General features: G+C 44.6%; 1 protein-coding gene and 1 non-coding gene across 4 annotated transcripts in view; both read right to left on the bottom strand.

The window, feature by feature from the left end:
* The window catches only part of RORA (RAR related orphan receptor A), a 697,868-nt gene that overhangs the window by 373,194 nt on the left and 301,300 nt on the right, over window positions 1-23,374 (bottom strand). The gene's annotated exons all lie outside the window — the stretch shown is intronic.
* On the bottom strand, window positions 14,393-14,556 carry LOC129064471 (U1 spliceosomal RNA). The gene has a single exon (XR_008528459.1). It is a non-coding gene; the product is annotated as a U1 spliceosomal RNA (small nuclear RNA).

Raw genomic sequence — 23,374 nt, 5'->3', positions numbered from 1 at the left:
TTTGCAAAGACCAGACGAGACTCACAGTCACCCCGCTGAAACCTAACAGACCACTAGAACGACATCATCTGTGACTCTCTCTCTTTTGCTCCTGGACTACAAAATCACCTTCCTTGATAGTTTTTATTGCTTCTGGAAGCGATTTGCTCTTCACCAGGTTTTCGCAAATGTAAAGCAAGACAGGTCAGAAGAAAGCTGGCTTCTTTATCAGCAAGATACTTTCCTTTGCCAGAACTAAGTGAGAAAGTGAGAAAGCTAGAATTAGGGAGAAAAAAAAAAGTTTCAAGGACCTCTCTCTGACACCTACGATCTTTTAACAGAGATGTAAAGCATACCCGATTTGCAACCCTTCGTGGCCTGGAGGGATCTAGTTATTTGGTCAGTTGTGATGACGATCTCTTGTCCCTGCTCTGTCATGCTGTCACTAGGGTGCACGCCTGGTTCATGATAAAAGGGAGCCAAACTGCGTTTTTACATGAATTTCAGAAGTCTCAGCATTATCGAAGCCCCTCTCCAGGATTAAACCCAAGTTCAGCAAACCAGTGTTCTATATATTAAGACAACAGCAGAGGAGCAGGAAGAAAAAGAAGGGAAAGAAGCAGGAGTAAAAAGTGGGTAGAAAAAAGTCTCTTTTCATGCACATTTGGTGTAACTCAGAGGACATCTCTTTCTTTCTTTCTTTGTGGTTCTATGCTGTGGTTACTTGGCATTTGGGCAGAGGGTAGGAAAGGGGTTTTTAAAAATAGCCCACTCTCCTTGGCACAAGACAGGACTAGCATGAAAGGCTGATTGTTGCAAACCACTAATACAGCCTGTGGGGCTGTCCTCTCAGAAGGACCACACCAGGACCTTGCCTGCGTGCGGGGATGAGCAGGAGGTGAGGTCAAAGTTCCAGCAGTGGTATTTGTTTCACCTACGAACAGCCATGTTCCTTCACCTAGTCTAACACATCATGTAGTCTATTCATGGGCGTCTAAAAAGAAGGCTAGTGAGAACTCAAAACAAAGAAAAACTAAAAATAAGCCCTATGCAGCCAACAACAAGGATTCACAGAGGACCCAGGCCTGCTCATGGGATGAAGTGCTGGACTGTCTTTCTCCATCCCTGCCTTGTCGCCCAGCCCTCACCTCATCAGCCAGGCTCCAGGCCTCCAGCTGGTCCTTCTCCTGGTCTTAGACACTCCCAGCCACATGGCTGTTCCCGCCTGCCTGATTCACAGCACTTCATCTGAGCAAGTGTTCTCTGCTGATGTTGCTTGTTTTACCTGCCTCTTGCTCCATCAACTCCCGGTGAGAAGTTCTGGCCTCAGCTGGGTGGGGGCTGGCATCTTGGAGGTGTTCCCCTCCAGGGCCACTGAACTGACAAGAAACAGTGCAGCAGGGCACTGGCTATGGTCCTGAGTGTCACCTATCTCTAGAGTAGGTTTTTCTACCATGTTCTTTCAGTGTGTGTGAGGGTCATGGAAGAGTTACATGGGGTGGGGACAAGAACAGGCAGGGAGAAGAAGGCCTGGTATACCAGTGCGCACATGCGTGTGTGTACACACACACACAATCTCCTCAGGGTCAGCAGCTCATGGACAGCTTTTCTCACCTAAATGAAACCAAAGCCATGCTCCAGGTAACAGCAGCTATCTGGCCAGCCTCAACATGGTATTTCTGGGCACGATTGTGGCCGATGACATCTTTTACCCCAGGGCTCCTTTCAGCCCTTCTGTTGCTGGTTCTCCTCTGAGACTCTCTTTCCCTCTAAGATTTCAGGTGGGTGCTTGTCAATTCGAGGGAGCAGAGAGATAAGCTGCTCACTCAAATTGACAAAATTCCTCTGCGACGTGAGCCTGCCACTTTGCAAAACTTTCTTGAGGGGACAGCAGTCCTCCTGCCCTGAAGGGATGAGGCAGACAGACCAGACTGGACCCTCATATTCTTTCTGCTCAGAGGGGTAGAAGGGTGGGAGCAGAGAATGGGGCCTTCACCCTAGAAAGAAAGATAATGTCCTCAGTGGACAGACAGCTGCTGGAACCTAGACGACACACTTAACATCACACTATAGGAGATGCTAAGATTAAGAGGGCCACCTCAGAGGTACCTTTCCTGACACTTCCCTGCCCTGTACTGGGGGTTAGGTTTGCCTCCTGTGGTCCCATGAGCATTCTCTGTTTACCTGCCATCACCTTGGTCAGTAGCTGGCCACCGCCCATGAGTCTAAGAACTCCTTTCCGGCAGGAACTAGGGCTTCCAGCACCCCGCACAGTTCCCCGCAGAGAGACGCTCACTAAATGTTTGTTGAATGATGGACTGATCCATTATTCAGCCTCCTTTTGCAGAGGAAGAAAGTGGTGCTTAGAGAGAAAGAAAAGGAGAGAGGGAGGGGGGGAAAAAAATCAAGCTTTCTGGACTGCCCCAGGCCAGACAGCATCTCAGGCATTTGACATTCATTAGTCCATTTCCCCCTCCAAGAACCCCAGGGAATTAGGTTCCACTGCCTTACAGACTTGCCAGTGAGTGCTGGGACACGCATTTACTTGGGAAAGGACAAAATGCAAGTTTGTGTGAAGTCAAAGGCCAAAGAGCCGAGGGGAGTGACCATGGGGGGCAGTGTCAGAGCTCGGCTGTGAGCTGGGAGCAGGGATGGGTAGGGGAGGGTTCAGAGAGGCGCCGGGTCCTGCAGGAATTTAGCTTTGGCCTGCCTGGGAGGCAAAGAAATACAGAAGACTTGAAGTTAAAATGTTGAAGGGCAACAGACCAAACCAGGGAAGTATGCAGTTCCTACCCACCTCCTTCACCTTTGCCCATTGGGAGAGTTAAACTTACACCTGGTGGAACTCATACATAGAAACCCGTACACACTGCTACTGGAAACGTGATTTTTTAACAACGCTTTTGGGTAATAATGAATATAAAAATACCTTAAAATATAAGGAGATTACCTCTGATGACTGGGAATCGCTTATGAGGAGTAAGAGATTATAAAATAGCATTAAGTAATTTCCCAACTTTGAAAACAGAGAAGAATGTGTTATCTATCCATCCATCCATACATACATACACTCTGGAAGGTCTGCTACTCATGGCAGGTCCTGTTGGGATTCTCAGGTTCCAGTTTTCTAGAATGGGAAACTCAGAGGCTGCTCTCCTATTTTTCAGTTGTCTGTGTTATATATGGAAGCGTCCCTATATTGTGTCAGTACTTGTTTCAAGCCATCTGATGTTAGAGCGGAAGGCATTTTCATGATCATTTACTCTGATCCCCCTTACTTTACACTTGGGAAAATTGGGGACTCAATGAATTTTCTCAAAGTTAAGAGTAGAGTTGGGCCTAAAACACTGCATGCTTCTAAAATGTCTCATTTAATGCTGTTCTTCTGAGAGCAGTTAGGATGGTAGCTATGGACCATCCTAACTGCTCTCAGAAGAATGAGGCGTACAAATCTGAAATAAGAAATTACATGCTTGCCATTAAGAGGCACACCACTTGTCCCCACCCGTACAGCCTCTCTCTTGCCCTGGGGGCTCCTGGAGCAGCAGCATCGTGACCACGTCAGCCATGGAGGGTGGCGCGCTGCAGAACGTGTGTTTCCGTGGTCCAGGCATCAGCAGCTCGCTCGCACTCCACGGCCCCTTCATGGGGGCTGCGGAGAGCAGCAGCAATAAGGTGTGGCCGAGGGCTGTTCTGTTTTGTGCCATTTTCTTGGAGTTGGGATGTTATGCAAGGAAATCTTTGGTATTGCAGTAATCCTGGATTATAAATAATTTAGCATATTTCTTTGTAAACTGCAGTCCAAAATCCATGCAAATAAGAAAAGGATTAACTTTTTTAGAAGTACTTGCTCTTGAGACTTTAAGTTCAAGGCAGAACATTGCTTGCCGTGGTAATTCCATCTATTTTAAGATCACAAAACCATACCCAGTTGAAACCAGAGCAGAAGATATTAATGCAGTGCTCCCTCTGAAGTGCCCAATAGTGGGACGAGAAAGCTTTCAAAGGGAATTAAGTAGACAGAGAAAGCTCCCTGTTCATGTCCAAATCACAAGGAGGCGGCTGAATAGGATTCACAGTTCTCCGTGGGAAGGACCCACACCACAGCTAATGTTCAAAACAGGGGGGAGATGTCTTGGGAAGATCAAGGACCCAGAATTCTGCTGTCAGAATCAGCTGCCTTCCCATTAGTGCCTCAAAAGACCCTCTTCCATGTGCTAGCTGACATCCTGCAAATGAGCCCATTTTTCTTTTTCTAACCGCCCTGAACTCTATCTGAAGGAAACTGTCATTATGTAATATTTCCCAAGCACCCTTGATGTAAGCTTCAGATCTTGTGTGCATGTGTGTGTGTGTGTGCACAGTGGGAGAGTAGAAGGGGGCAGCAAAGAATAAGATATACATACAAAGTAGACAAAGTGGATGGGGAGCTGCTCAGAGTGTGAAAGGACGGTCAAGCATCTAGGGTGACCCTCAGGTCAAGAGGTCAGCACCTGGTTAGGTCACAGAGACAGAGGTAATGAAAGGAGTAATGTTAGCCACAGAGAGTGGCAGAGCCAGGTCAAGTCGGCAAATAGAGACAAAAGGAGAGAGGTACAGTCTCAGGAGCCATCAGCCAGCAAGTAGGGAACAAGGCAGGGACATAAAGGACTAGAGGGATATGTCTGTCAATGAAACCCCACCTCCAAAGCCTGGCCTCCAAAGCAAGACCCTCCATGATCTGGTCTTGGCCTCTCTTTCCAGCCTCCTCGCCTATTGCCAGCAATTGAAAATTGCATCAAATATGCCATCAAATGAAAAATGCAACATACGCTGTGTTGTTCTCCATTATTTCCTTTGTTCTCTTTGTTCCCAGTACAAAGACAATTCTTTCACCCTTCTCCTCATAATGTCTCTCATCTACCAAGATAAAGCTTTGAAGCCACCTCCTCCTGGAAGCCTTCCTCACTTCCCAAATCTTTAGGTTGGTTTAAGTACCACGCCTATGTGCTCTGATCACCTCGTACCCATTTCCAAGTTTCTGCCTATGAAAGGTGGCAAAGAGTTTTCATGGGAAGGGTCAACTCTGAACTCTGAAAGGGTCTTGGCTGCCTGGGGCATTGTGTTGAGAAGGATTCTGAGGCCTCACCTGCAATCATTTGGAAAGAATGCTACAGTCAGTTAAGGATAGCTGCCACTCCAGGGCATGGGCCACAAGTTGCTGTTCCTGCTGTAGACTAACATCCTCATTAGCCAGATGAGAAACCTGAGGCTGAAAGACAGGAAATATCTGCCCAGCATTACAAAACTAGTTAACAGCAAAATCAGGACAGGAATTCCAGGTCTTGTGATTCCTCACCAAGTGCTCCTTTTAAATGTTAAGGTTCCCAAAGATTCTAAATCTGGGCTACTGAAACATGAGCAGGTTCTTAGCTCTTTTCAGAGATGGAGAGTAATGATACAGTGATGGAACCAGTGAAGGAAAACAGAATGTTAGTGATTTTGCTTGGACACCATTCGCCTGAAACCCCTGTGTCTTAATAATGCTTTCTCCTGCCACATCCTCCACAGGTCCCTGCCTTGACGCTGTCCTCTGGTCCACATTGTTCACACCACTAGTGCCAGTTCCCCCAGTTTAAATGAAGAGTCCTGAGCTAACTCTCCCAATACCACAAATATGCCCTTCCAATGATGCACAGTTCTCCATGTCAGGGAAAGAAAGGTAGAGGAAGCGAAGTCACTTTTCCCAACTTCACCTTTCACTCCTCACCCTGGAATCTAAAACTTTCCTGAGAAAGAAATATACTTGGAGTAGATTCATTAGATAAAGTCTTTCCCTGTCTAAGTGACAGGAATTTTCCAGTGGGTTTCAGTTTCAGGAGGTTACAAGGTATAAGAGGAGGAAAGCTAGCATGTTCTCAGTCTGACCAAGAAGCTGTCACGTTATCACTGTACTTAAATTTAGCTGGAACATTTTATAAAATTCTATTATGCACTTTCCCGAGACATTACATGGTGAGCAACACAAAACACTTGCCCAGTCACCCCCTCTCCCACCATCGATGCTTCTGTGAGGGTGCAGGATTTGAGATGAATTCTCCCAGAATGGCTTGAGTTTATAAAGGGTCATCTAACCTTTAAACTTCAATTCAACAAACTGGGCTGAAAAGAATCACCAGGATGTCCCCCTGTTAGGTGCTTCAACAATAAATGACCTGCTTAGCCAGGTTACCCAAGGACACGGCTGTCACTGAAGACAGGCGAATTCCCAGGACTGGAAGCAAATCTGAGATGCTGATAGGACTTTCCCCAAACCCCCTATCCCAGGATGCTCAATGGCAATTAGCAGCCCTGTCCTTTGTCTCACCTCCGCTGTGTTTTTAGCAGCTTGGTTTCTTCAGAGGACAGGGCAAGAGGGAATGGGATTAGGCTGGGAGCCCTGATTTTCGGAGGGAAGAAGGCATTGCACGTTTTCATTTTGAGTTTCTCTGAAGGGTTTCTGGGCAGCCATACCCCTCCCTTGACCCAGACCCCATCACCTGTGAGTGCCCACCTTACCATCCGTAAGAAGTCAAAGCACCAATTTGCAGCTGAATTTCCAAAGAGCCTAAAAGAGAATATTTCATTGTAGTCTGCCTGCCTTTTTTTTTTTTTTAAAGCCCTGTAATAAAGAGGCTCCTAAGGGAAGAGGCAGCATGGAGGAAGAAGTGGGTGCCAGAGACTTTGAGGGATCAATAAATTCAACTGCTCCTGAGCACAAAGGGAGGGAAGGTGCAGGGAGGCAGCTGGGAGAAGCAATCCCAGAATCATAAATTTTAAGGCTGAAACAACCCTTAGAGGTCACCTGGCATAACCTCCTTTATTTTATAAATGAGGAAACTAAAGTCAGAAATGCTAACGGACCTGCCCGAGGGCACACAACATGTGAAGACAGAACCGGGATCAAAACCTAGCTCTCCCAGGTACCCAACAACCAAGTACCTTCTCCACAGTCCCCTGTGGCTGCAACAACCTTGCCAAGCAGCCATCTGAACACTAAAGTGTCTACAGAATGACCCGTGTCCACTTGCAAGGGGCCTCCCAAAATGCTCCTCTCCTCAAACATGATGCCACGGCTGCCCGCTTTCTCTACGAACTATCTCCATCCGTCACATAGGCACAGAGACAGTCTCTTCTGTGACGAGCTCTCAGAGCTGACTTTTTCTGTGAAGCTGGCAAAAGCGGCTACGGCGATCATTTTTTAACGCAGCAGCTTCCTGACAAGAGGATTAAAGCAGGCGGCTTTCAAAAAAGTCTCAAGAATAATTTAAAACGCAGTATGTTAATGCTTGTCTAGAGTTTTGTACACTTTTGTGAAAACCCATAAATCTCTTCTGCCACACCCTAACAGCAATCCTGTCACTAGCATGGTTTATTGAAATTAGAAAAAAAAAAAAAAACTACAGTGAACCCAGTCATAAATTAGAACCAGAAACCTAACTGCGCAGATGAGGTTTTTGAAGGCACAAACCCAAACTGAGTGTGGAATCACAAATCTGGGGGTCTTCGAGGGAGTGGGTAGTCGTTCTTTTGGAGGATGATTCCTTTTCAGTCCCTCCTGCAAATGAGATGGGCATGGGACTAAGAAATAGTGCTTCTGAAATGTTCGTTCGCCTCAGAATTGCCAGGAGAGTGGGTTAAAACCCAGACTGCTGGGCCCTACTCCTTGCCCTTCTGATTCTCGTGTCCAGGGCGGGGCCTTAGAATCCACATTTCTAACGAGTTCCCAGGTGGTGCTGATGCTGCTGGGCTGGGGACCCCACTTGGAGAACCTGTGGGCTGTAACTACCTCCCCTCCACCGCCCCCTGCCCCCCCACCGGCCTCTGCTGGAGCGGGACTTAATTACAATGTGGAAGACAGAATTTGAGGTGGAATTTAAAAATCCCTTCACAGGCACAGCAGGCAGGGCGGGAGATAAAAGTGCACACACTGTGGGCTGTCACGGCATCAGCACCCACGGTCCCTTTCCCAGGGAGGTGTGCGGCGTACTCCAGCTCCCTCAGTCACCTCTAAAAAGATAATGCCTACCTGAGCAAAAGCAAGCACCGGGAGGCTTAAAAACCCGGGGTCCCCATGCTCGTTCCCCAAACAGGGGAAAAACGTCTTTATGTAGAGAAAGTGCAGTGTAAATAGAAACTAGGGCTCAATTTCCACAAGTTCGCATCGAAGAATCTGCTGAGGAGGCCACATGACACAAGGAATGAAATCCAGGTCCTCGATACCCAGAGGCAAGAAAGAGAATGAAAGAGCCGAGAAAATCCAAACATTCCTGAATTCCTACAGTCAACAGTTCTGATCGGATTCTCTCTCTGTTTTGGAACATACATGAAGTTCATTAACTGGCATACATTAAAGAGGAAACAATAAAAAAAAAAAAAAAAGAAAAGGTGCTGGAGGACGAATCAGTAATTGCTCCTTTAGAGCAAACCAAAGTTACTGAGAAAAATCTCCTATAAAGGCCCTGTCAAAACAAGTCACTTAAGGATTAGTGAGAGCTAAATCCTCCGTCAGACATTTTTCTCAACTCTCGTAAATGGGTTTTAGTATCGGAAAATCTTAGAAAATACACTTCCCCTGCCCCCACCCTCCTCTCAGAACAGCTCTTTCAATAGCTTGGCATTTTGTGCAAGCACAGTGTTTCCTCAGGCTGAGGCTTCTTCTTTTAAAAAATAAAATAAACTCCGTCATTCACAGCAAAGTCAGTGGCTGGAAATAAATCGTTACAGGCACCTGCCTAGTTGCATGTTGTGGAGGCTTGTCCATACAACACTCATGTTCAAGCGCAGTCCCTTCCCCTCTCAGCCATTTCCATGAGAATAATTAAAAAATATAATGCTCTCACTCTAGCTTTTTACCTTTTTCCATTTTGGTCTCTTTCCTTATGGTTGAGCTGCTCAATTTGTTAATTCGGTGAGGGCAAGAGCTTACACTTCATCCTTAAACATGTGTAGATGATTACTTTTTTGAAAAATTAGACAAAGGCAAACACTGATAACACCCAACGTTTCCACTGGCAGCCTTCTAATTGTGTCAGGAAAGGGCCACTTATTTACTCTCTGAAAACCGTCGTCAGCACTTGTGTTGTATTTCTGAGCAGTCTCTGCCGTCCCTATCACGGGATTATGAAGGTCTTCTCTGCAGCTAGTGTGCCGGAAACACACTCGCTCACCCTGTAAGTGCTTAGAAACACTCTGGCATTTATCCCCATGAGGGGGTAACCTGGCAGGGCCATTTCATATCTGCCTCCCAGGTGGTTGCACTCTACTTTTCTACCCAAATCTTTGTTCTCATATCAGCTCCCAACGCTAACACATCCTGGATGTCATTGGTGCCAATCAGTGGAAAGCTAACACATTTGCAAAACGCTTCACATGTGAATAAGGATTGATTTCACCCCCTTAGCTGTTTCTAAATTTTCCATTTCTACTGTTAGACCCATTAAAAACATCCATTTGACAGACAAAGATATTTCTCCTGATACCCATATAGCAAGTCTTAGTTACAGACCTGGTTTGAGGCATTCACATACTAGGCTACTCTTTAGCATGGTATGATATGAGGGAAGGATCCAAAATTCCAACCTCCGAATATTTCCTTCCCAATCTACCTTATGCCTAAAATTTCACCACTGAAAAGCCATTTTAAAGTCCAGGAATACCCTTATCATGTTCAATTACTCTGACAGGCCACCCATTACACCTATTTAATCAGTAAGACTCTCGAGAATTTAGCCAATCTTTTATTTAGGTTGCATAGCCAAGTGAATTTGGCCTTGGGGGCGCCATACAGACCTGAGCTGGATTCCAAGAGCCATTTTTCCTAGTGCTGTGAACTTGGGCAAGTCACTTCACCTCTGAGAGGCTCAGCCTTTTCATTTTTAAAAAGGGAATGATAAAGAAGTGAGGAGTACATAAAGAAAGAGGAAGTAAGGAATAAAGAAAGAATTAGGAAGTGAAGAGTAAAGAAAGAAACAGGAAGGGCACACTGTGTGGGGTCTGCCATGTGAACTGGGCTCAATAGTGGCTGGTCAGGGAGAGAGGGGTTGGGATAGATTTTCCTCCTAAGACTGAGAAGAGATTTAAAAACAAAAAAAAAAAAGAAAAACAAAAAACAAAAACAAAAACCAAAAACCAAAACACAACAGGACACATCCTGGGAAGGCAGCTCCAGGGACTGGGGTCACGGGGGGGAGGGGGTGTGTGTGTGTATGAGTGCGTGTGTTTTGTTTAATGAGCATCAGTGGAAACAATGAAAATACTGGTCATCTGGGAGAAATGACTGCAGTAGAGATGAAGAAACAACCATAAAAAGGAGCGAGGACCAGAGGAGGCGAGCAAGGACAGCCTTCTGTCTGCTCCGTTCATCTGCTGACAGCCAACTCTACCCACGGTTTTACATGTTTCACTCGAGTTCTGCCCTAACTTGATTACATATCAGGGCCTTGTAGTCATTATCTCAAAAGTGATATCTGAAGATCTTTGCCTGTGGGATCAATGAGTAATCGGGACGTACACATAAATCTCCACTTCGCTGAAGATCAAGCTGAACAGTTGCCTCAAATCTTTTTCTTGTAGCGGAAGGGGTCTGAATGTTAGATGAGTATGTAAAAGGAAAGCGTGAAGCCATTATCTCTGTGACATGTCCAGACATCACAACTGCCTATTTTTGGGGGGTGAGGACAAAAGTTTCCGTCAGTCTCATTTACCATTGCTTGGGGGAGAATCTATGCATTTGTGTTCCACAGCCATGGGACAGATGTGCTGTGGCTAAAGGCATATTTTTGAGCCCCACATTGAGGTACTTGTTTTCTAAATGATTTGTGAGTTCTTTTTATGTGGATGTTCTCAGGAAATTGCACTTTTTTCAAAAAATGAAGCTTAGATGAAAAAGATGAACCTGGAAATTTTATAATATCTGTCCATAGACCATGCTGACCCAGGTAACGCTTACTGGATCCCATAATGAATAACAACTGTTAGCCCCACATCTTAATTCACTCACGTCAATCTTTTTGAACTTCCCCTTAAGTAAAAGCCATGTAAATGGGAAGCAAAACTGCGCCCACAATAAAGAGAGGAGACTCAGATAGGGCCCATACTGAGTTAGAGACAGGTCTTGATGTTTCCCTCCACTCTTACCTCCTTCTATCCTTATCTTGGATGAACAAATGTTGAAGATGGATCTTAAACAGCAGTCAGGAAACTGTAAGATTATGAAAGGAAGCTATAGTTCTTGAGCACCTACTATGAGCTAGCTAGGCATTTTATGGGCACCAACTCATCTGAGTTATGATGTAAGAACACAATGCAGTAGAATTCTTTTCTTTTACTTTACAGTCCAAAGCAGCAGAGGCTCAGCTTGGTCAGGGTGCACATTAGTAAGCAACAGAACTGTTATTCAAACTGAGTTCTCGTGACTCCAAAGTAGGTGTGGGCTGGGGCCAGGATGTTCCTGAGGTTTGGAGGTCTTCTGTCTCCTGGAGGTAGGGGCTTAGTTCTAGGCTCAAGAGACCGAAGGAAATAGAAATGGTAAATCTCTGCAACACATAGGTCCTCCTGGGGAGACACAGGGGCGGGAAAGCAGCAGGGCAGAACTCTTCAGAAAATGAGGCACTACATTTTTGAGAGATGTTATATGGGGTTGGGTGGTGAAATGCTCTCAGAACTATTCAAAATTATTATAAAGCAGCTTTATCTATCATACAGTTTTCCAGGAGATGGGATGAGAGGCAAGCCACAATGTCAGCCATATTACTGGTGGATGAGACCATGGTAGGTACTTCCTGGAGTTTCCAGAAAATACCTAGCGAGGGGTCCCATGGACAGTAAATGACCTTCATGCCATTGTAAATAAGCATTGGGGCCAGGGGTGGTCCACATCCTACTCAGAAGAACAAGGAATAGCATTTTCTCTCCAGGCCACCGGGGATGTCTGCAATACAATAAAAATGATGCCTTAGCCTTGATGGGATAGCTAAAATGCAAACATGTTTGATACATGCCATTTTCCAAACTTAGCTTCTTCTACCCTGCTTTAGGATATCCTAGGCAAGATCTCAGACAACTAAAGATGAATACATCATTTTCAAAAGTCCTTAACATAGAAAGCACAGATCTGTGACTTTGGCCACCTGGAAAGGTCCACAGCAGATTACCATGCCATAGCCAGAGTAGGTCCCAAAATGGACATGGTACCTCCACAGCTCTTATCTGACTGAAGTGCACAAATGTGGATTGGAAATGACATGATTACTAATTTTCTGAGGGGAAAAAGGGGAAATCCAGTATAGTGACTGGGTAAAAAGTTAGTAATAAAAGGTAAGTCACCCAGACAGGGAGTTTCCTGAGCAAGCACAACCTGGCAGTTTTTAGCCACGTTTCTTTCATGGCGTTGTCTTAGTCAAGTTGATAGACATCTGACCCAGTGCTGGACCACCTACTGAAACCACCTCTTGTCATTACACCAGGTAGGGACGTCAGCAAGAAGCCTTTTCAGTACGAGTAGCAACTCGCTCTTCAAAACAACTCTCCACACTTCAAACTAAACAAACGACTCAGTAAACTATCATCGAATAACAGCTTTATCAGGATGGAGTTTGAGTAATCTCTGAATCAACAAAATCTGGGGAATGTGTGTACAAAATATTCATTACACAAATGTCAGGCCACAAAGTCAAACTCTTTTCTGAGATGCTGCTAAGAAATTTTAATCCAGCCAATACAGGAGAGGAAGAGAAACCCAGTGTCACGCTTGCTTCCACCCTTCAGCCTCCTCTTCCTTATGCAAAGATCAAAAAAGCAAAGTTTAGACAGAATTATTTTAGTTGTTTCCCAGAAAGAGCAAGGTAGTCTTTCCCCATTAGTTTGAATGGGAAGCTCCTTCTGTGACCTGCTTTAACTGCTGTGGGTGAAGGTGGATCACCACACAACTCACAACTACAATACACATGGCATCATTGTGTGGTTTTAACATTGCTGGGTACAAGCAACAAAGTCCAAGATTAAGAGGGTCATTTATTGCCTGTTGAATGGAATGTTTCAAAGTGAAATGGTTCAGTCACATAATTAGGGGAAAATAAAAGAATTAAAATGTACACTCACATACAGAATTAAGTATGCTTACAAAGTGATCAGTGCAGGGAAATATAAACAACAATAACCCGAGAGTACACAGTTAGTTGGATGGTCACAGAAGACCTAAAACATCATTTCCTTGATTTATGTTGAAACGCGGGTCCTGCTATGTCAACATTGCTGTCATAATTGTCCAGGATGCTGGTACCACAACTTTGAATATGCTTCAGAACCAAAGAGAGTTAAATCAAATGCTAGCCTGCTCACTCCTTACCAGCATGTGATGTGGGCAAGTATCTTATTTCTGAAACTGTCCTATAATCTATATAATGAGGACTATGGCTGTCCCCATAGGTTTTTACAGATATAATAAAATTTCATGTAAATATTTGGTCCTGGCACATATTGTATCCTTAATATCACTCCTACCCTTCCGCTCCTTCCCTCCACCTTTGGGCAGAGAGATATTGTGTGTGTGTGTGTGTGTGTGTGTGTGTGTGTGTGTGTGTGTGTCTTTAGTTTTGAAATTATGCCTATATGTAACAGGCAAACAATATATACTCCTTGCCATTTATTCAATAGCAAACATTGATTACTTACCTTTTTGTACTGTCTAATCCAGAAGTTCCCAAACATTCTTGTTTCATTATTAATCTATCAGTAATTTTTAACAGCACTATTAGGCTAAAAGAAATACCTAACCGTTCTGTTTATTAATAAGACCCAAATGATTTCATAAGTATTTATGTCCTAGCATTTTAGTATATTTAAAAAAAACACACACAGAAACAAAAAATATTTTTTTTTCTCAAATGATCACAAGCACTTACTACTGACATGCATGTGCCTGTTGGGAACCTCATAACTCCTCAAACCCCGGCATTAGATTGGAAACCCCCACCCTCATTTCCTGCTCCACACTGTACCACAAGGTACTGCTTTATATTATAGCAACTGACAAAAACCTAACTTCACAAAGGTATGACGTCACTAAGGAGAATGTCATGCATTCCAATAGTGAAACTGAACTATCTTGAGCTAGCCGTTCACACGGTATCTGACAGATGTCAAGAATTGATGTATTTTCCTCTACTATTTAAAAATATTTCCTGGCACTCTTTTGAATTTGCTGGAACATCCAGGGTGCCTTGGCTCACTGTCTGGGAACCAAAAGGCTAATCAACCATTTCAAATCAGGTTCTTTTTCTGTGTTACTGTATCACAGAAGTATGAGTTGGACATTATAGATAAATCTGAATAGTAGCAGAACTGCTATAATGGGGCCCTAACTATATTTCTCTTTTTTTTCTTTTCTTTTTCTCAGAGGATAGTGTGAGCACAGTCCCCCACTACCACACATTATGTAGCTGAGTTTCCCGCATTTGGAGAAATTGCAGGGGTCAGCATATCCGGGGTGCAACGGATAAGGCTCGCCCTGGGAAAACCACCTTCGTGATCATGGCATCTCCCCTGCCAGGTAAGTATACATACAGGCTTCCCTTTAACTTTTTAGTATTTAACATTTCACCTTTTAAAATCTGTCCTAGTAATGTCATACGGTTACCAGATAAATTCTGCAATGAAGGTTCTGAGGACTTAAGTATCTACCAATCTCAATCTTCAGTGTTGTTTACCTCAAAGAATCATAGAGTAACTCAAAGTTTATCCAGTGAGCCTTCTCATCAGTAGGAATTTGTGAGTTGTGGATCAGCTTCCTCTATTCATTCGGGATGAAGAAAGGGATTTGCCTTTTATGCGTGAGTCAAGCTCATCACTTAAGAACTCTGCTTGCATGTTTGTTGTTTGGCATCTAGAATCCAGGCCTAGGGAAGCAGCAGGGCTTGCCACTGCTCCCATTCAGACACTATTCTATGTTGTTTTTATAGGCATGTCTCTAGAGCTGAAAGATGGTTTAAACCTCATTCAGGAAGACAGTGGTAAGGAGAGGTGCAGTGGGGCAGACAATATATGCTGCACATATGTAACAATGGCTCTCTGAGAGAAAAAACCCTGCTTTGTAGCATAGGCCAAATTCTACGTCACAAAACCCCCCACCGCGGATGAGTAAGGTCGCTGATTTCAGCGCTGGGAAAAGAAGCGCTCCATCAGCTCTGGAGAGGAGGCTCCAGCCCACCATCTTCTCTTCTACAGCTTCCTGAAGATGCTCAGGCTTAAGAAACATGCTCTTTGCTAAAAGGAAGTATGCAAATGTTTGGATTATTGGCTCCTAATTGGGGATTTCTCCCAGACACAGTAAATAAAGTAAAAAAAGAGAAAAAAAGAGTTCTTTGGAGGAAAAGTGGGCTAATCTGGAGCATTTTATGCAGGGCATGTATTCTGATCTTCGCCTCAGAATGGGGAAACCATCCTGACCTTGCTGGCTTAGCCTTGCTGCCCAGGGAAATCAAGTCAACAGGAATTCATCAGGCACCAACCAGAGGCCCAATATTTCATTAGTAGTTTTGGAGGATACCCAGGAGACAACAGTGTCATCTCTGTCCTGAGGAGCAGATGATGTCACTGGGGCGAGGATGCTTATGACACACGAAGGAAGCAAAACCCAGCTCTGGACTCTCATTGCAACTTTAGAGTAAGTGAAGCAACACTGTCTATCTCGCTGGGGTCACTGTTGGCAGAGATGCGCAGGATCCACTGTTTTTCCACTGCTAGTCACATTTATGGGTTCCGCTGATCTCTTTGGCGAGGAGTTTGGTATCTAACATCTTCCAGCCTCCTCCCACCCCGTGTGAGTCAGTGGCCTCTGAGTCCTAGGTCTCCCCACTTTGTATCATGCTCCTCAGTTTCTCCAAGGACACGACCAGGTACTGATTTTTAAAATTCTGCTTTATTTTGAAATTCAACTGACAAAAATATTACATTCCACCGGCTCTCTCCCTAAATGCTGTGCAATTCAAGGTGGCAAATTTGGAGACTGGCCATTCACAGGTGAGTACGCACTGAAATATACAGAAACACAATAGCTCTTGCAGGGGGGATTACCTCCCTGGGGACCCTGGATTTAAAATTATGAAAAACAGAACAAGGCCAGTCTAAAAGTGCTCATAACAGTGACTTAAGTGAGGTAGCAATGAGTATAATACCTTCTAACATGTTAAAATTTCCAGGCAAACCTGTGTTATAAAATGCTTTGTTGTTCCATTGATTTGATAAGCCTGTGGGGTACATTTTGCATTCATATATAGTGACATAGAAAGTACCGTGTTTGCTTTGAAAAAGGAAAGGTCAATAATAATAATCCTTGGGTTACTATGATTTCTCCATCATTTATATTGAGTGCCTTCTAATTCCGGACCTTAAGGTCCATGCTGGGAAAAGCATTTGTTCAGCCCTTGAGGAGTTTTCAGATGAGTTACTAGGCATTGATGTCCTTTGGACCTTTTCAAATACTATATAACTGCAGTAATCTATGTGAAACAAGCCAATTATTACACATTTTTGCATTTATCCTCTCCAAGACGCATCCGGCTTTTACTACAGACCTCCTCTCTCCTGAGGTTTACCTTTATGATCTGAAGGTCCTTCTTGGGACAGACTACAACTTCAGATACAAAGTGTAGGGAGTAGGATGAGCCTTTCCCCTAAATACTGATTTGTATGGAGGTTAAGGAGCTTCCTTGCTGGGGAGGTAGACTTGAACTTTAGCAACACTGGGGCTTCAGACAAATAGGGTGGTTTGAGGAGGGTAACTGAGATGAAAGTCAGGAGACCAGAATGAAAAATAAGGGTCACTGCAGGAGAACCTGGAAGGGCCCATTAGACTCAGCCACAGTCTGAGAGCCCCATGGGAAGTTGTTCAGATGGGTCAAATGTTCTTTATTATGGTGGCTAGTATTTGAACCCGTCCAGCCCTGCCTTCCAGAGCCTCTATATACCTTGGGGAGAAAAGGGCTTATGTATATACTGAAAAATTCCCTCACTACAGTCTAGAACATATGGGGGCTCAAGCTACATTGCTAAGAACTCTTTGGGGTTCAAACTACTTTACTAAGGTAATATGCTCTTAAAGGAACCCAGAGACAAAAGTCTTTTTCTCACTTCATTGTAGGCTGCTGTTCTGTTATGGTAACAAAGATGTGAGATGTCTGGTGGCGAGGGCCAGCAATCAACCATGAGAAGGAGATGTCTACGAACAGTAACAGTCAAGAAAAATAAGGGTGGTACGGTTTGGGGTGGGCAAGGCCAATGTTATGGCACTAGTGGGACACAGAGTAGCAAGCAAGGTTCAGTGGTGAGTGGAAGCCCAGATTAATTCCTAAACACTTAAAATGCCACTTTGGGAGCACAAGGGGATGTTGAGGTTGGGATACGCTTTGTAAGGGACTGTGTTACCTGCACTAGCGAGTGAGGCTGTAGTCTTCCTGTCAATGAGACTCATTCATACCTGCGGGCTAGAAGGCTTGGAAACATTTTGGTTACATAAGCTTGCATCAGGCCCTCCTCTTCTTTTAACTGACATGCAGTCTTAGCCTGGTTATCAGCTCTGATCTTGGACCACTTCCCTGAGTCACTGTGCAACCAAGTTCTCTCTCTGAAAGGCGGGCAGAAAAGTAAATTTACTGTTTTCCTCCAGAGAAGCCTGAGATTCCCTAATTTGCATTGCTATGTGAGTGCAAAGCACGATGATAAAAACATAATTCTTATGACACGTCAAAGACAGCTCATTAGATCAATTTTTTTTTTCCTGTGTATGTGTTTTTTTTCTTTAAAAAAAAAAAACATGGACCATTGTGCTTTCTTTCAAGTGACAGGAGGTGTGACAGCTGCTCTACGAGGTATTCAATGGTTAATTAAGACACCAGTGTCATCGCTGAGCTCTTTTGTGTTTCATAGAAAGCAGTTGCTAAACAGATGAAAGTAGGTCTGAGGCAAGGGGTAGCATAACTATTATTTCATTAATAAATAGCTCTAAAAGTGAGGGAAGTGATAAAGGCCTCAAGAGCGTCTGTATCTGCCCCGGTTCTGTCAGGAAAATTAAACAGAGCACTTGTGATTGCCATTGCTTCTGTTTAAGAGATCCAAGCAAGTTGGGTCACCTGTGCTGAGCAGGTTCGAGTTTGCCTGGTTCTTGGGGCACCCCCTAGTGACACATTCCTACACCCTGGCACCTGCGCGTCACTGCTACAGAAGGGATTGTGGCAAATTCACTACTTTTTCTTCCCCTCCCACCCCTTCCTCCTTTGCCCTCCCCCCACCTTCCACCAAAGAATCCCTAAAATGCATTTTCAGACAAATATCAGGGAAGCATTTATAAATATTTCAGAGGCGTTTCATAAATAAGTAAGCAAATCTACAAAAAGACTTCCCTCTTTTAATGAGAGCTTGCCTGTGGTGTATGCCTTTTATTGGTGCATCATTAAAAAACCAATTGGGAAGATTTTTACGCTGGACTCTCTTTTGGGGGGTTTCATAACATATGAAAAAAGCATGCTATGCATCTCTGAAACATGTAGCCTTGTCCCTGACAGATTAGGCAGTTCTGGCACAAGGGAATAGCTTTTACTCTTTTTAAAGTAAATACTAATCAATAGCAACTGTACCGACAAAACCTTCTTGCCGCCTAATTGCACCACAGTTACTCATAGACTCCAACAGAATTTTCCCCTGGATGTAACAAAATTAACTACCAGGGGCTGAGCTGGTGAGTTATCACCATCTCTCTGTTCAAATGTAATTAACACAACCCCCCAACTGCCTCACGTGCCATTAAAGTACCATTTGTTTGTGTAATTTCCAAACAGGGTCTGAAGGTCATGCCCACATCAATCTTTTTAACACATTCATCTGCACACGGAATCAAACTGGCAGGGAGGTGGTCCTAGCTGTTATAGGAAATCTCTCCGTCTGAAATCTTGTTTGTAGTTGCTCTTCTGCAGCTTAATGCCCTCTGTGGTCTCTTCGGCCGTGTCAGAAAAAACCAGACTGTATCCGAGGCAAACAAGTAATTGAAGCTGCCTTTGCAAGCGAACCTGGTACCCAGCTCTGGGCTGAGCCAGCTGCGGGACATACAGGAATCTTATCAACAGCTCAGGATGGATACTCTGACTACTTTAGTTAATGATAACTACTTCTTTTTATCACACATTAAGATTTTTGAAGGGCTTTTACCTACATTTTTCTAATTCATTATTATGGTTGGCAATTATTGTAATAGCGGTGGCCATTTAGGGAGCACTTGAGCTAAGAGCTTTATGTATATACTTTATCATTTAATCCTTACAAAAACTGTATGAGTGAGGAATCATTACCCTCTATTTTAAAATCAACAAAACTGAGGTTCACCAAGTGACTCCAAGTGCTCCAAGCTGTCAGAACGATGGAGCACCAGGATGCAGACTCAATTTTCTAACCCTGCAGCTCATGCTGGACCACTTAACCATTTTTGGAGGAAGGGAACATCATCATCACCACTGGCAGCATCAGTCTCATCTTCATTTTATACATGTGGCAGATGAGGCACAGAAAGGTAAAGAAGCTTGCTCAGGGCCACCCAGCATGGCAGTGCAGGGAAGTGGGGGAGAGAGGCGGCCAGGGGGGCCTAGTGGAATCTCTGACGCTCTAAATGTACGTCAAGTCACAGCAGCCCTTCTGTCAGTCTTTTTCCAGGGTCAGTGGAAAGAGCAAGAGAAGGGCCCAGAGGCATGGCTGATCCACCTGTACAAGACACCTGCTGGGTGACTCTCAGCCAGTGACATCCCCTCTCCAGGCTCAGGGACCTCAACTATTGTACATACCAGTGGATTAGATAAAAGAGCTTTTAAGTGCCTCCCAGATTTAACATTTTGGCTACTTGTGGATTCTTTGAGCTAGAAGAGGCCGTACGTGGAAATCGAACACAGCATTATTTCCTTAAGACTCGACCTAGTAATGTCCCCGTTAGGACTGAGATAGCCATGCTGTTACAAAGCAATCACTTTTATAAAAGGAGGATTCATGGGTTGAGGATGCCCACATTTAGCTTTCAGGAAGAATCAGCCGCTTCGGGAGCCAACAGGGAAAGGCAGCACAGGCTGCCCACCTTCCCGCTCCCACGTGCAGCTTCGGTAAAGCTGTGCAGTGTGCGAAGAGGTCTCTAACTCGGGTCAGGACTCAAGTATTGTAATTCTTCAGAGGCAGACTCTGTTACCAGAACCTTGCTCCCAGATTTCCAGCTAACACAGAGGGTCTTTCAGGGATGGCAGTCTCTTGACTTCTATTCACAGAGGCCTGACTCTGGCCTCTGACCCGGGGCCCATGTTTCAGAAGCCACACCACTTAGAACTCCCCAGCTTCACCCAGAAACACATAGGTCACGTGCCCGCATGCTTTATTTCCTGCTGGGTCTCACCCTGGGCATGGGGCGTCTTCCAAGGCGAGCAGACAGCGGATCCATTTTGGTGAGGCCGCTGTGTCAGGGCCACTATCCGCCTGGCACCCAGGTGACACTCACACCTGAGTGGACCCTGCTGTGTTTGTGTACCAGAGCTGGGGTACCTTTGTGTCTGGGTGTCTGGGACACCTTTGGTGTCCAGAGATCCTTGACATCAATTTATTTCCATTTAAATATGTTTCCCCTCGATTCAGAATGAACCAAGAGAAGCAAAAATACTAATCAAAACGGAATGCAAATATCCAAGGCTCTCTTCTCTCCGAAATGCCCTATTTTCCCCCTCCATGGTACTAATGTTTTAGAAATAGAAGGCACCTCTGGAGAGACAGGATAATACCAAATTTTAAAATCTGTAGAAAATGAGTACAGGGGTAGGCGGCACTATTAGTGCTACTAAAAATAAGCTTTGGGAAGCTGCAATAAATGGAAAAACCAGAAGAGTCATTCTTTTTTTAAACTGTATTGAAAAGCCTGTATGTTCGGGAGCCATTTTCTCCAGAGATCCCAACAATAATACTTTGGATTCAATAATCATTTCCACAGTGGTCTCTCTTCCATCTTCTCCCCCTCCCACCCTTCCCCTCCTCACCCTCCCTACCCAAGTAATGCAGGCTAAATATTGAGCATATTACCCATTCAAGAAAGTGTGGTTCTGCCAACTGAATATTGTGCCAGATGCCACAGCACTGGGGCGATTATGCCCTGCCTGCTGCTTGGTGTACGGAAGATGGGAATCATTTTCCTTCATTTCTATTTTATTTTTTTTACAGAGAGTTCTAGGGTTAATGTAGACAAACAACCCAGCTCTGGAGAGAAAAGATGTCCCCTGGGAAGTGAGGATTCTTTCATCTATGTAGCCTGGTGTACTGCCCATTCTATTTTGCCCTCAGTGGGTAAACTTCTTGTCATTGTTACCTCAGGGAGGGGCAGGGGAAGGATCTGCTCATACCACTGGCCTCAGGGCAGGTTGAAGCCCATCCTGAGATGCCACGCTGGCCATGCATAGCTCTACTGGCCTAGAAAAATGATTGCAAATATTCAGATGGCAAGGACACCGGCACCCACTATTCCACCTGCTTTGGCTTCTATTTCAGGTGCCAGGCTGGACACATCTGCCAGCCTCAGCCGCCGAGTCCCAGCTGAGCTGTTCAAGGTGTCCGAAAATTTCTGGGATTTTCACAGTAAGACGAGAGTATCTCACCAAGCCCCGAGGCCCAGGTGTCGATGCTCAGGAGACCAGCTCCTTAGCACTCAGGTGAGCTAGAGGGCAACGTCAAAATTAGCAGTGAACCAGGGACCAAAGTGTCTTCCTGTTTTCCCATCTTTTCTCAAACTCAGCCTTTCTTGCAGTATTTAATCCTCACATGCATGAAGAAATGGAGAAAGGTGGACTCTGAAAATCTGTAGGAAAGAGAGTCACAGAATATTTAAAGGGGCCTTTGTAAAGCAGCCTGTCCACTTCTTCATTTTATAGATGAAGAACTGAGGAACAGAGGCTGAGGGTTGTAAACTGGGCCCCTCTTCGCACGTGTCAGACAGAGATGGGGATGGAGCCTTGGAGCTCTGGCTGGGGCTTCTGGCTCCTGATTCCGAGTTCTTACCACCACCAGGGCTCTCATTGTTTCTTGTTTGATTCATGGAGCCTCTAGAAAGGGAGCGATCTCAGGTAGGGCAGGAGTGAAAAGCCAAGCCTTCAGAATGCTTCTCTATTTTTTACAAGGCAATCTGGGATGCGTTATTATTTTTCCCTTCTTTGTTTCAGTCCGGCGATTTCTGCCTCTTAAAAGCAGCTAAGCCTGCACCATGGAGGGGATGCAGAAGTCTACGAATAAAGTAAGACTGAAAGCCCTTTGCTTCCAGCAGAAAAAATCTATATGTGCCCTTCAGTCTTATAATTGAGTTGCAAAGGGGAAAAATAAAATTGTTTCCTAGCTGTGTGGAGCCATTCCACCCAACATGCCAATAAAAAGCAAGTGGTGTTTTTGTCCGTGGGATGTCCAGGTTCAGAGTCAGATCTATGAAGGCAAACAAGGGCTAGGTTATTACCAACAAACGATTACACTCTGGGTTGTATTGAATAGAGGGCTATTTGAACTCTTGAGACTAATTGGAAGGGTTCTCAAATGTCAATGCTGATGTTCCCTGTCCAGACTCCCTGAACCACAGAGGAAATTGACTAACTTTGAATCTTGAAATGTTGCCTTCCAGAAAGTCCCATGTTTCTATCAGGAAATGTGAATGTTAATCCTGGGCAGGCACATTACTTAGCTATTGGTGGCCTTCTTTGCCATCAAATAGATACCTAATAACCATCTACATTATTTTTCCCTGAAATTTATTTGGAAATGTTAAATAATAACATTTCCTGTTTGCAAAAATCCCTTCCTTTATTCAATGTCAACTACTCCCTGCAATATCTGTAAACAGGTGAATGTCACCTACCTTTAAAACAACCTCGTGTAGCTGGGGTAACAGTGCCATTTTAGAGATGAGGGGACTGAGGCTCAAAGTGATTAGGCGGCTCATCTAAGTTCACACAGCTAAAAAGCAACAGAGAAGGGACAAGCCTAGATTGCCTAGTTTTACGCCCAATTCTCTCTCCCCAGTATCCCATTGCTTCTATCGCGGTATACACAAAATGCTTTTTAAGGTTAAAAAAAGAGTGACACTACAGTAACTAATTAAATTCATCCTCCTCCTGCCAGTCACATCAATATTTAGGAGTCAACGCTCCTCTCCACGGACATAAATCATCTTTATAAGTCTCTGGATGTCTTTATAACTACAGCAGACTCCGGAAGCACCTGGCCGTGTCTGATTCACTGATGGATAAGATGAAACGGCTAGACCAGTCTTGCCGCATGCCCTCTGCTCCCAAGGCCATTTACAGGGCCAGTTCTGAGAATATTGGACCAA

This window comes from Pteronotus mesoamericanus, unplaced genomic scaffold (assembly GCF_021234165.1).
Source record: "Pteronotus mesoamericanus isolate MK-2021 breed Mesoamerican mustached bat unplaced genomic scaffold, CSHL_Meso_final contig_164, whole genome shotgun sequence".
Classification (NCBI taxonomy): domain Eukaryota; kingdom Metazoa; phylum Chordata; class Mammalia; order Chiroptera; family Mormoopidae; genus Pteronotus; species Pteronotus mesoamericanus.
The sequence above is the reverse complement of the archived record's forward strand: the minus strand, read 5'-3'. Positions and strand labels throughout refer to the sequence as shown.